Source organism: Papaver somniferum, chromosome 2, assembly GCF_003573695.1.
Source record: "Papaver somniferum cultivar HN1 chromosome 2, ASM357369v1, whole genome shotgun sequence".
Taxonomy (NCBI): Eukaryota; Viridiplantae; Streptophyta; class Magnoliopsida; order Ranunculales; family Papaveraceae; genus Papaver; species Papaver somniferum.
The window spans coordinates 156,357,864-156,372,805 of NC_039359.1; positions in this window are offsets into that span (position 1 = coordinate 156,357,864).

Genomic DNA, 14,942 nt, shown 5'->3' on the forward strand with positions numbered 1-14,942 from the left:
AGATTCTTCGTATATGTCCGACTTGGACCCCCTTGTTGCTACCCAGCGTACGCTTTGCAAGACTCATGATCCCAAGTGGCCTGTTGCTCCTATTCGAATTATAGGTCCATATATTTATGGTTGGGATGAGATTGGTAATGTTTTTCCTTGCATTGCTGAGATGCATGCTGATCTGCCTGCTTATAGGCCTTGGGAGCTTAGATGGGTTATCCCTCGTAGGCGTTTGTCTCAATATGCTCAGACTTCTGAGGATGCTAAGGTAAGAAATACTGTCTTAATGTTTTGACGTATATGTGTATACCTTCCCCCTGTTTGTTGCCTTAGCACCAAAGTTTTTGTGTTTTTGGCAGAGGAGGAGATTGGCTGATGATGCTGGGCCGTCAAATACTACAGCGGGTGCGATCGAACATGCCATGGAGGTGGATGTTGATGCTTTATTTGGTGAGAATGAAGTGTTGGATGTTACTGATTCATTCTTTGAGGATCTTGATCAAGCTTTGTTGGCTGATCCAACCGATCCTGGTGCTGCCTTTGGATCAGACATAACTCTTCTCCAGGCGAGAGGTATCGTTGACAGGGGTGTGGGTGTTGGTGGCGAGGAAGTAAGAAAAGGTCTCATTGTGGCTCCGAATAGTGGTGGTGTTTCGAGTGTTCCAAGTAACTTTGCTAGTGGGTTTCCTTCTGCTCCTGTGGGTCCGTCAGGTGCTTCCTCGTCGATTTTCTGGTTTAGTGGTGGTTCCGAGTCAATGAAGGCTATATGCTCGGAGGGATATGCTTAATTGAGCGAGGACGAGCAAGCTCGTCTCTTGACTTCTTTGGATAAGTCTGCACAGCAGCAACTTGTGCTATCGGTATGTGATGAACAACTTAGTTTTCTTTTTTTTTTTTCTTTTTTTTTTGCTCCAGTCTTGACTGGGAATGCTATGTTTGCGTTTAGCGCAACAATCTGAGGATTGGTATGCTAGCCGAGGCTCGGGTTGCTAGGAGGAAAGCCAAGGCGGCTGAGCAGGAGGCTCAACTGCTTCGAACTGCATTGCAGTTGGCTAAGGATGAAGCATTGGCCTTTCAGCAAGATAAGAAGGAACTAGAAGGTATTTATCTGCTCCATTTTCTTAATATTATGTCTCCATGGTAGGGAATTAGACTTCTGAATTAGTACTTGTATTGGTAGTTATGGTCAAACGATTGGAGGAGCAGTTAGACACTGTTGGTCATAGACATGCTAGAGAGCGCAGTGGTCTTAAACTCGATGTGAGTGCTCGTCAGTTGAAGATTGACTCCTTAGAGAAGTAAAATACCATGTTGCGGGAGGATGTGAAAGTACATCAGAATCGTACTGTGGAGCTTCGTGATTTACTGGATAAGGCTAAGAAGGTAGCCGTAGAGCGTGCAGATGATATTAAGATGCTTCGAGCCCAAAAGGATCACCTTATTAATTGGCAGTGCGATCATATGCCTATCTTAGCACAAGCTGAAGATAATAGGGAGACACTGAGAAGACTTAAGCATGATTACATTTCTTTGGAGAGGGAACGTGATAGGCATATGCTAGCCTGTCCTCGTGGTGATAAAGTTGTAACTCCTGTAGAAGCAAGGCTTAGTGCTCTAGACACCGAAAAGATTCGTTTAGAACAGAATTTAGCCGCCGTTTTACTTAAAAACGAAGGTTATTGATGCATCAATTTGTGTGTTGTTTTGCCTTACTATGTTTCGTAAGTTAATCATCTGTGCTTTCGGTCTTGCATAGGCTTGCAAGAAAAAGGCTGAGTTGGAAAAGCAATTGGAGGAAGAGAGAGCGGCTAGACGGGGCCTTGATCAGGATCTTAATGAACTGGTGAGCAGCCATGAAGAGGAATTGGTTGCTGCTCATGCAGAGACGGAGGAGAATTTAAGTAATCTCCACGCAGAGTATAAGGTTTTGATGACCAAGGCCTGTAAGGTTGCTGTTATTCGGGAGCGCCAACGAGTTGCCGCTACTGCTGCTGCGAACATCGTGGTCCCTCCACCGAGCATTGAGCCCGAGCCCGTACATAATGTCACTAATGTTGAGGACGAGGCAGGTGAGGAGCAAGAGGCTCCTGATGACGGACAGGCCTGAGCTTGCCTATCTCTTGGCGGAATATCTTGTTTTGGCTTCCTTCTTTTGGTTTCTTATGTTTGAACATAAGTTTATAGGTTTAGTTGTTCCTTTGTGGAAACATTTTCATCGCTACTGGAAAGTCCTCAGTTGTGGGAGGCATAATAACTTTATTATTTTGTGGTAAGTCCTCGTATGTGGGAGGCACTTTAACTTTGTTGCTAACTGTTATTAACATTGCTATATGGGGACTGCCTTTCTTTGATCATATGATAGTTTATCATGATCTGACTATAAAAGAGTTTTGACTGTACGTTGTTGGTCCAACCTTGGGTAACGTATCCGAGGAGTGATTAGTTCCTTAGATGGATATGTTATCTCTTATGGTGTTGGACCTAGATTGTAACAACTTTCGTTTAGCCTTTATTTGTTTTGTGTAGCGCCCGTTGTTGGGGCATTTGTTCCTTGAGGTAGATGTTGAAGCGTGCTCTCAAGGGTGATACCTTGGTTGAGAAATTCTTACTTTGGCGTGAAGTAAATATGTCAAAGCTGGGTATCTCCTGTTAGAACAGGGCATCGCCTGATATCATGATCGTGAGGATGTTACCTTAGGTCTGTAGTCCGTGTAAGGTAACTGAGGGTTGTTTTACCCGTATCGTTTTGTAGGATGGGGGATGTGGCCAGCACCCTGCCATAGTTGTTGATGGATTCATCTGTTTGGTGTGTTTGTTAGAAGTGCAAATATGATATGATTAGTCTAAATGCATATACGGAGTAAAGGAAAAATATACATATGTAATAAAGATGATGTAATCTAAAAAAAAAAAAAAATCTACATGCATACAAGTATTACACAAAATGAGTAGTTTTATTAATTTCAAAAGAGGGTGTGAATCCTTAGTACATTTCGATGGAGGTTTGATGACCTTCTTACAAGTAGGGGCCTAGGGCCCTAGCCTCAAATATGAACCTTTTAGACATCAGCCTTCATGGGACGTGTGATACTCTTAGCAAGAGATATGTTATGGGTCTGCTAATGCTTCTCATTAGCTTTCGATATCGGTTGGTCTTTGTCTGCAGCCCAACTTGTGAAGTGAAGTTTTTTGTTAATTGGTTGTTTTTCCATAGCCTGATTGGGCTTGGGAGCCTTTGTTGCCTTCTTGATGAGTCGTCAGAGGTTTAGTGTAGAGCCTTCTGTGGTGGTCATCCTTGTTTGTTCAAGGTATGTTCTTGGTCTAAAATGATGTTGCATGCTAGCCTTGCTAATGCAGTGGTTGTAACCTGAGTAACTATCTAGGAAAGATAGTGGGGCACCTGTAGGTGCAGTATCCATACCAGCAAATTTCTGTGAGCTGTCGTAGAGGGAATCCTCCAAGGTTTTTTGGGTGCCGGTATAGGCTGCTTTGTTCTTAAGAGTACTTTCGATCTTGGTGTGAGTACGAGGTCTGACTTCTCCCTCCTTGGGGAGGTCCTGTAATTTCTATAAGGGTCGTGTAGTCGGTCCAGAGGTTATGGTGTTGCACGAGGCTGGAGCGTTAGACAAGTGTCTTGGTGCATCGCTTATTGCCATGTAGTCATGGGCTTCAATTGAATTATCGATGCCTCTATCTCTCCTTTCTTGTGCTTTTGGGGGAGTTTATGTTATTCTCGTCGTTTTGGACCTCCATCTTGTAGCAATATTTTGCCTCGCCAGAGTCTCCAATGATTTTTGCTACTCCGTTAGGTGTTGGGAATCTTAGCCTTTGATGGTAAGTGGAGGCCACTCCCTTGATTCCATGGACCCAGGATCGTCCGACAATGGTTGTGTAGGGTGATAGCACGTCTACCACACAGAAAGTGGTTACGGTAAGGATTCTTCCTACCCGTATTTCTAATGTTATCTCCCTCTTGGACGAGTCGATGACCCGTTAAAGCCAAATATGTTGTAAGTAGAGGGTATGAGGCATTCGTCTTTGAGGCCCATTTGTTTAAATGTTTCATAGAACAATATCTCCACAGAGCTGCCACCATCAATTAGGATTTTGGGCATTGCCCATGGTAGTGCTTTTTTTTTTGCTTCCTCGTCCTCATGTTCGGGGAGTGCAATGGCCATCGTGACCACTAGAGGATCGTTGTGCATGTATCCTCCTTATGTTGCCTCCGAGGCTGAAAAGCTTATGGGGAGTTTCATCCACTCCTCCATTGGGGGTTCTTTAGCCACGCTGAAAACTTCATCGCCTTTGAAGTTGTGCTTGTGGAGTCGCCCCGTGATGCTTCCTTCTCGTGCAGGGGAAGTAATCGCCGAGTGTGATTTGGTGTTACAACCTAAGTATTGCGCCTCACGGGGAATTTCCACACGATGTATGGGTGCCCCGGTGGTTGGTGTGACTGTTGGTTGTGCAATGTATTCTTGGAGCTTGCCCTCGTTAATCATATCTTGCAGTATCTTCTTTAAGTACCTACACGAGTCTGTCGTGTGGCTGTGAAATTGGTGGAACTCACAGAAATCAGTCATGTTTTTATTTCGTTCTGGTTGTTGACCCCTGTTCCATGTGTAGGTGATCGTATGTTTTCCGTCGATCTTCTTGAGGATCTCGGATATTGGGGTGTTTAGTTTTGTATAAACTGGGTCTACGAATTTTCCCTTCTTTTGCTGGGTATGTTCTCGATCTTTCCATCCTCTAGTCCGATGTTTATCAAACTGGGTTGATCCATTGTTGGATCGCCCTTCTCCTTGGGCTGGCACTGGAGGGTTCTGTGGCTCTACCACATTTTCTCCTCTGCTAGTTCCTTTTGCCATTTTGTCATAGGTTCCGTCCTGGAGTTCTTCCAAGGCTATGTATCCTCTTGGACTTCTCTTAATTTACCCAGATTCTTTGGCATGGCCTCATACATACGGACAAAGAGAGGGTATGTCTTTCTAAGACTGTTTTTAAAACCCAAGATTGCATAGTCCTCAGGGACCTTTCCAATCTCGGCACATAACTTTCTCCATCGTGTTACCAGGGAACGGAGTGACTCGTTTGGTCCTCTCGAAATTTGGAACAGTGCATCAACCTCGGGTCGGATTCGACTGTTGTGAATGTATGTTTCTAAGAACAGCTCGGATAGGTGAGCAAACAATTTGACTGAGCCCTTAGGAAGATTATTGTACCATAGTAGGGATTCATCCCTTAGACTGGTAGGGAAGCATTTACATAACACCACATCATAATGGTCCCATTGGGTCAGTGTCATGCGATAGGTTCTAAGGTGCTCAATTGCATCTCCTGCTCCGGTAAATGGTGACGTGAACGTCGGTAAAGAGCATTTCCTTGGAAATGGCAATCTTAGTAGATTTTCAGATAAGGGTGATTGTCCTGCCTCTAGCATGACTACTGCTAATTTCTTGTTTTCCTGCCTCCCGGTGGCCTCTTTGTACATTGCCTCTTGCCGGTCGACTCGGGCTTGCATCTCGTCGTCGTTCCGCCTCGTTTCTGCCTTCTTTCTTCTTCCCAAAGCTCTCTCGGGCGAAAAAGATGGTTCATAATGGTGATTCCTAGATCTCCCTGAGTCATCGTCCGACTGTTCAACGAATGAAACAACCTTGGAACGAGATGACCTCGAGTTCTCCCCTCGGCATGGATTTGTGGCTGCGAGATTCCTGGTCTCGCCGTTAACTTCGTCGATTTGATTTTTCTCCCTTCTGTGTTTGGGATCAATATCTGATGACCCCTCGGATGGACCATCCTCGTGGTCAAGCACACCTCTGCTTCCCTTAGGAAACCTATCCGTTGTCCCCTCGTTGGAGGTGTCAGGGATGTTAATACGTTCGTCATTATGTATATGTTCAAAGGGACTTTCCTCCTATGGGGTTTCGTCGATAGTGGTGAGTGGCACCTTCTTCTTCACCTTGCGTTTTAGCCGGCGGTTCCTTCGTTCTAGCCTCCTGTTACGCCTTTCGAGCTTTACCATTTTCTCACCCTGAGCTTCCTGGGTTTCAAGATGGTTGTTATGGCAGTATTAGCATCGGCGAGATCTGAAGGGTTGTCCTTCTTGACCTCAGTGTTTACTACGTGCCTTGGAAAGCGATTCAACCCTCCTGGTTGAGTAATATGGATGTCATCATGCTTCTCGAAGGGGTTTACCTCGCCTTCGGAGCTAGAATTGTCAGTTAGTCCTTCCCGATACTGGTCATCGGGTTGTCCCTTGTCTGGGACCAGAGCTTCTCCTGGCTCCATATCGTCGAGTCCTTCTATTTGGGCTCCACCATTTTCACCTTGGCCCACGCGAGCAGATCGTCGTGTAACCATTACCTTCCCTGGAACATATGCAATAATACTTAATTTGTCTTTTCTTCAGAAAAGTGGGACCCTAAGTTTGCAGGTCACGTGCAATTACTAAGCCATAGTTCAGACTAAACAGTTTAGTGCGGGAAGACTTTGTAGTAAATTTTGGAGACATGTGAAAATGTCAAAACATTCCCTCTTTGCATGAGGTGTTGATGATGGAGAAAAAGGTGTTTTTCCAGTCCCCTTTTTTCGAGGTAATATCTCCTTCAATACACCATACCCTTATAGGGAAAGAATCTAATTATGACGATTGAGTACGTTTTCCCTTCTAAGAAATATACCTCATCATCTTTTAACTTTTGATTTCAAGCAAACTTTGAGTTTGATGAATGATTATATACTCATTAATTCCTCCCCTTGACTTAAATTTAGACTTTTAAGAAGGATATCGGAGATTATGTTGTGTTTGATGATGAACATCATAAAAAATTCGTATTTTCAACTCTTATAAGGTGATTTATTCCTTATGTAGCTTACTGACTAGCATCTCTTCCCAGCTCTTTCATGGAGGAGATCATTTGAGCACCGAAGCGTTTGAAGCTCCATATTTGCTCTGATCTGCAACTCTCCTGAGCTACTTGAGGAAGGCTTCAAAAACTTGAAAATAACAAGAAATCTTAAAGAAAAACGACAGAAAATTATAGATCTGTCGATTTTGAGGTTCTACTAGACTTCTTAGATCGTGAAGATCATTTTTGAGTCCGAGCTCAACTCATTCATCTCAACAGAAATCTACTTTGTAGTGTGAAAACACTTCACTTACAGAGATTATGAAAAACAATATAGTGTTGTTGTTAGGGAGGTAGATTAGATCTTCATACCTCCTTGTTTCTAGCGCCAAAATGTAGTTGCATCTTTTCTGACTACTACACCCAAGTGAAATTAAAGACTACAAACTACTTAAACATACAAGATTCAATATGAACAAGATTTAAAGAGCATGAAATGTAAAGATTGACACAAGCATATAACGTGGTTCGTCCTTGAAGACCTACGTCCACGGAGAAGAAGATGTTTTCTTATCGATTATAAGGTCTTACCCTTGAAAGTGTTACAGATATCTTCGAGATTCCTCACTTTCTCTCTATCTAGATCTCTCTCTGGAATCCTTTGTAGAAAGACCATCTAATGTTATATAAGTTGTCCATCTCCTTTTACATGGACTGGTATTTATAGTCTAAATAGAACCGTGATGTCTTGATCGTCCGAGTTGGGTGAGCTGTCTTCCATCGTGCTGGTTTCCTTGGGCTGGTTCTGTACTATCCCTCGTGATGGATTGCTTGGTTCTCCCTCCGAGTTATCTCGCTCTCCCCTAGATCGTGTTGGCCTTCTGTGGAGAACCTCGCGCTCTATCGCCTCGGGGTCGTAGTATAGATCGTCCGAGTCTTCCGTCACGAGGTGAAACTACCCCTGTCATGTTCTTATCCTTCATTAGATGCGGTCTTGCTTTTTAGACTTGACCATATGAGCGGATTAGACCTTTACCTACACGCGTCATTCATGTGGCGCCTGTGCAGTTGCCTCGACTGAGACAAATCCTCCTTTTTAGAGAATGATTCGGTGCTCCTACCTTATCATCTCATCATGTATTCATCCCTAGAGATGTTGACACATGGCCATCGGGTATTTTACCCACACATTATATATTGAACTTCACCACCATACAACCAACGCGCTAAGTTATTATTCTGTCGAGTTTTCTTTAATGGTGGGTTTGATTGTAGAATTCACGATTTCGAGGATTTATAATCCCATGGGATCACAAATTTTGGGATTCATGTAAATCCCTCATGTGTTTGGTAATTCATTTAAAATTCCTAGGTTTCATAGTTATCTTGTTTTAAAGTCCATATACGATTTGGAATTACCATCGGAATCTTAAAATTGTATATATACATGAGATTTAAAGTTAAAAAAAGTGGGCCCATAAATCTCTTGGTAAGTTTCCCAACAAATCTTAGGGGGGAGGGGTCGGACTCCATATGGAGGATTTGCTGGAAAATTGATTCCCGTGGAAAACGTGATTCCAAGGATTTGGACAACCAAATATACCAAAGAAAACGTAATTCCACCAAATCCCATGAACCCATAAATCCCACCTTTAAAAATCTACATCAAAACCCACCATAATTCTATATCCTCTAAACCAAAATTAAATTAGAGTGTCGAGTTTTAGTTTTGTCGGTATCAACTTTAAGTAATTATAGTATTATCTTGTACATGCTTCAACACTCGTTATCTATGTTGTAATTCCTTCCGAATGGATAAATTAGCTAGTTTTTCTACTTCATTTTGGATTGCATGTTGGTGCAAATATCTATTTAGATTATTATGTATGTAATAATGCTCAAAGAGGATTTTACGGGATTTTGGAAATACAAATATAATGATTTTTTATTTTTCCTTTTTTTTATTATGTATAGAAAATTTACAACGGATATAATTGTTGCTGAAATTAACCAAAGCGTTGCTTTAATTAATAAACAACGTTTATATAAGTTGTTTTATGGAAGATAAGCAACTTATGATATGTTGCTTAAATTAATTAAAGCAACTGATGTAAACGTTCCTAAAGTTTGTGACGCTCTGTGGGCAATGTACATAAGCGTTGCTGAAATTGTTAGTAGCAAAAATAAACGTTGCAAAATAGGGTTTTTGGTGTAGTGTGTGTGTCGGGTTAATCGGATATTCGGACTGAAGAGACCCATTAGGCATATCCACATGATGGGATAGTAAGGGTCTCTTGCTAAAAATATAATAAAAGAAATTGGGCCCGTTAATGCATGTCGTATTAAGTTTCTTATGCCAAGTGCTGCTAGCCGCTTAATGTGAGCCATTAGAGACGGTTTATAGGCATAATAATATGTTATATAGCCTATAGACTTGACTCTGCAGTATTGCGTCTGATCAAATTGCCTTGAGAAGAAAAAATATAGAAAATAAGGTGGGGTAGTTACTATCGACTGCAGAGAATTGAAGGTTGTTACTTTTCCAAACAATATAAAATTCAATTGTGAGACAAAACTCTTCACTTTCTTATTCATTCTCTGCATAGAAGCAAAAAAAACCCAAGAGGAAGATCTCCAATTTTCAAAGGAAAGGAGAGAAGAAATGCCTCGAGTGTTTTGCAATGAGGAAGGTATTGTTGAGGAAACTCCTGAGATACTGGAGGAGCGTACCTTGAGTTGGTACAATCCCAACTATCCCATCTCGAGTTTGCCATATGGTATTGCCTTACCGAATGGTCGAGAGGCAATTAAATATACTCGTAATTTCAATTGGCATCTGGTCAATTTGCGCTACAATCGAAGAGTGAAATGGAGTAGCAGTATGATCAAATCCCTCCATGCCAGGGGTATATGGTGTTGCGACCAAGGTTTAACTTCCCATATCCAAATCAGGTAATTGATATTCTTATTAATGCAATTGCATATCAATACTCCTTGATAATGTTCCTTGAAGGATTTAACCAATTGAAATGTTTGCAGGTGAATACAAGAGACAGAGAAGCCATACCAGGAGGTTTCCAGACTAGTATTTACGAAGATGGTGAATCTAGTAGGAGAGATGGAGGGGAGAGGGTAGTTTTCCACAACAGTGTGCATGAAGTTGGTAGTAGTAGTGGTACCCAAAATGAAGAGGAAACAACCCCTGCTGCTGATGGTCAGGATGAAGAGAGACCTCTACCAGATCCAATCGCAGTTATTCGTGAGCCAGGAAAAGCTTGGAGTTTTAATGATGGTTGGGTGGTGTATGCAACTCATCCACGACTTGGCCAGTATGTAGTGAATGAGGGAGTAGTGCTTGTTGGGGACCGATATGTTATTACTGGTGGGGTTCGTCAAGGTTTTTTTGTTGATGTGATGCCTGCACCAGAAGTAGAAGTCAGAAGCAGAAGTCATAAGCAAAACTATGTGGTAAGCGTGAAGTGGGGATTTCATCATGTTAACAAATGTCTCCTATGTGGTAATGCCGAGGAAAATATTAAACATTTGTGGTTCGATTGTTTTTTTTTTTCAAAAAGGATTTGGTTTGCAGCGGTTCCATATCATGGTATGGCCATCCATAGTCCTCAACCTGATGCAGGTATGGTTTTCACTCAAATATTCTGAAAATGATAAACAAGTATGGTCTCTGGTTCCTTCTGCTGCATTATTGTCCATTTGGAATGAAAGAAACTTAAGAACATTTGAAGAAAAAATGACGAAGGTTGATCAGGTGTGTCAAAATGCAAGGGCCTTACTTATTTCGTGGGCTTCCATTTTCAAATCTAATCTAAGAGGGAACCTAAATTACTTAGTTTTCAACTGGATGTAATTTTTACTTAATTTTGTTTCTTTATTTTTCTGCTTCTTACTACTTGTGAGATGCTAGTATGTACATTCTTTTCTCCTCTAATAAAATCTCTTCTTTATCAAAAAAAAAAAAATCAAAACTATTTTGCTTCATAAAAAACTGACTTTTTTGTTTCTAGAAGTCGTTCTGAAATATTATTTCCAAACTGACTTCTCCTGGTTATTGATTGTGACTAGCACTCGGAAGTTGTAGGGGTTCAGTAGCGGCGACAACGATTAAGGTATCTCCCAAGCTTTTCGGCTAAAAATTGGCCATCCAAATTATATATCTGCACTGTAGAAGAATGCTACCACCATATTTGTTTCGGTCTGACTCATGATTCATATCTGACTTGGCATTTGACTCGGGATGTCAGATTTTTTTTTTCTGATAGATCTGACTCGGGGCATACATGTGATTCAGAGTTATTTTCTTTTTTTTTTCCTGATAAGTCTGACTCAGGTCATACATGTGATTCACGACTATTTTAGTTAGGTGTTATCATTTTGTATTTGATTCGCTGGCCACATGTCTGACTGGAATCAAAAAAAAATTTGTAACTCAGACTATTCTATAGCTTTTGAGTCAGATCCAGATGAGCCAGTTCCAGGTGAGTCAGTTGATTCAGAAAAAAAAAACACAAACTCTCTCGTTCAAATTTTTATCAGACGTTCCCTAATGGACGAATGAATAATAAGTGTATTGGTCAGTCAACAAGTGATCTGGTGGTTGGCATGCTCCCTCCCACTGCGGAGGTAGGGGTTCGAACCCTGTAACTGCTGAAATCCGTAGTGTAGGGACCATTAGTCTAGGGCATCAAAAATAAAAATAAATAATAATAAGCGTGCTAGCAAAAATGGTATATAAGATAGTGTAATACGAGTCGGAGACAATGCTACTTCTTTTCTTACCTAGCTAAATTGGGGCCTATGCCACTTAATTGGGGCCTATAGCTACATGAAAAAATAGGGTCACTGACAAGTAATTTCTAGAACCCCTTAACCACTATTTTTATTAATATCTAATATACCCTTATTAAATTAGTGATTATTAATTAAGTTAGTATTAGTTAAATTAATTAGTGGTTGAGTTTGATTATAGTGTTAGGATTAGAGTAGAAATTCATTTCCTCTTTTAAGGTTTGGAGGGAAAGAAGAAAAAGAGGGAAAAAGAAAAAGTTAGGGTTTGTGATTTTTGTTAGCAAAATGAAACTTTATAGTGATGATGAAGACTCTAGTAGTGATGAAGAAGTGGGTACATCAGATTATCATGATTTCGATCCTACCGAATCGGATATTTTGTTGAAAGAAGAAGAGGATGTCAACCAAAGAATGCTTGAGGATATTATTCAAGCACAAGAACAAATTCGTCGAGAAGAAGAAGGTGATAATGCTTCTAATAAACAGGTATGAGTTGTAACGATCTACAAACATGCATTTGCACGTCTCGATCGCCCAAAAAGGATAAAAAATTCAAGATAGTTTTCCAGAATCGGTTTATTCGATAACACCACATAAACTGATTCTGTGTAAAATCCCCAAATTGGGTATCATAATCGGTTTTTGTTAATCACCATATAAACCGATTGTAGTAAATTTCTGGGGAGTTGGGTACGTGACCAAAATCAGTTTATGTTGGTGATGTGCATATTCCGATTCCTTAACTTGAATAATCACGTAAGTGGACAGTCGGTTTATTTTCGTGTATATGTAATCTGATTCTTAAAGTTCCAGGAGAAATGTGAACAACAATCGGATTATATGACACGAGACGTGAACCGATTGTGGACTTTGAAATTCTTTAGACAAATCTTTAATCGGTCTTTATAGTTGCACATATAAACCGATTGTGGAAAATCGGTTTAATCGACTGTAACATATAAACCGATTTTGAATCATCAACTTGTTGATATTTGTTGTAGATTGTTGCGGCGTTCGACGAAGATCAGCCCAAACCCGTAGATGTTGATACCTCTGCCCACTATTTCACCGATTTGGAATGGGTAGATAGAAACGATGCAAAGCAATGGTTTATAGACAAATGAATAGAGATCAAATGCGCTTTAGTTTTAGGCCGTCATTCAAGTCAAGATCGTTTTTAAATTGTTTGTGAGAGAGGTGGAAAGCAAGAAAGTCACTGGGCAAAGGAAAGACTGTACGTGAAGAAGAAGACAAGGGAATACATTACTAAATCAAAGAAGTATGGTTCCCCGTTTAAGATTATAGTTAATAGATCCAAGAGACCCGATGGTAGTAAGGTATACAAGTTCTCTAAAGTGATGAATGGTTGTCACAATCATGATGATCCAGAATCTCTTGTTGGACACTCGGCCGTTTGTGGAAACAATCTCAATGGTTAGGCGATCAACACAGATACACAATGAGGAAGCAAGTATTAAAATGAAGAAGCTTATATTTTGTCGTTTTCTTATATTGTATTTTGCAAACTTGAACCAAGCTTAATGAATGAAAGCGGTTTTGTTTTTTTGGGAAACTTGGAATCATGAAATTTGTTCCAGAATCGGACTTTAAGTTTATTTATAAAGTCCGATTCTTAAAGTAGTTTGTTGCATCTTTTCAGAATCGGTTTATATGGAGTATAATGTAATCCGATAATTGGATACAGAGATTTTTAACTAAACAATCAGATTACATATGGTCCAAAATGATCCGAACATGAATCAAGAATCGGTTGATTTGTGTATTAACGTAATCCGATTATAGTTGATGTTCATCACATCAACTCAGAACCGGGGTATGTAGGTTCACAGTAAAATCCGATTAGCTTCAAAATCGGATTACTATGGTTTATATATAAAATGATTTTGGGTGATTTTCAGATACCTTGATGAGCGAATTTCAAAGTTTTAGAGGTAAATCATTGTGGAGTATCTGTTAGAAGGAAGGGGTTAAAGGGATTTAACTCAATCACTTGAATTGTCTGTTTTTGGGGGTTTTTTTTTTGTAAACCAAAAGGAAATTGGATTATAATTGTTGTTTGTGATTGATTAGGATTTAATTTTAATTTTAATGGAAGTTGAGTTTTGATTAATAATTTTTGTATTTGTTAATTAAGTTATGATTTTGTATTTGTATTTGTGTTAGAATAATTAAAGTTTTTTTAAGGTTAATCTAGTAATTTTACAATCTTTAGACATCCCTTATCATTTTCAATTGGGTGGATGAAGTAATCCATAGGCCCTAATTAAGTGGCATAGGCCCCAATTTTGCCAGGTTTTCTTATCGCTGAAGCTCGTGCACAAAGAAATTCAGTTTCAATTTTTGCAATTGGTCCTGGGCCAATGTATCTTCTCCTGGGCCAACTTTAACTTTTGCAACTGGTCCTGCACATGAAAAGAATTCAGTTTCACCACAGTAGGGGTGTGTAACGGACGGACGGATGCGGTTTAGGAGTCACCCGCGTCCAAACCGTCAAAATTGGGGATTTGAAAAATCCAACCGTGTCCAGCCCAATCACCCGCGGCTTTGACATCCGAGGATCAATGGGTGCTACGGACCGGATGCGAATTAACCGCGGATTTAGTAAAAAAAAAAAAAACTAATTCTACGTAAGCCCAATTTTCATCAGGAGGTTAAGGCAAAGAGTACAAAGGAAAGGAGAGGTTGCGATTTTTAGTTACAGGTTTCACTAATATCAATATGGAAAAAAATATAAAACAGATTCATTCATTGTTCAAACTTTACAGTGCCCTACAAAAAGTTTATCTTCAGGCTAGTAGACAAGCTTAACTTAATTCCCCCGAACTTCCTACCATCAAGTGCAAGCTTTGCCTTGACAGAACTTGTGGTGTCCACGTATTTTAGGAATACCAGAAGTAATTAATAGAACGACACAAAACTTATCAGCATCCACTGTTCAGAACTTAACAAATAATGAAATTATAAGTAGCTTCACTGATCGAAAATGTTACAGCACAATATGAAGGAAAGCACCACAATAAATTACGTCAATACCTCAAGAAGAAAATAAGAGATGTTAACGTTTGAAGAAAACTACCAGAATACTAAATTGGAGTGGTTCTTGTTAAGTATTTCCCTCTGTTTCTTCATTTCTCTTCATTGGTAAAGCAGCTAAGGTGCGCGTGGATCCGCGGATTTTAAAGTTCAACCTAACCAAACCGCTAAATGTGCGGATTTGAAAATTTCATCCGTGTCCGGTCCATTGATCTTGCGGATTGGGTTTCACCCGCGATTTTGCGG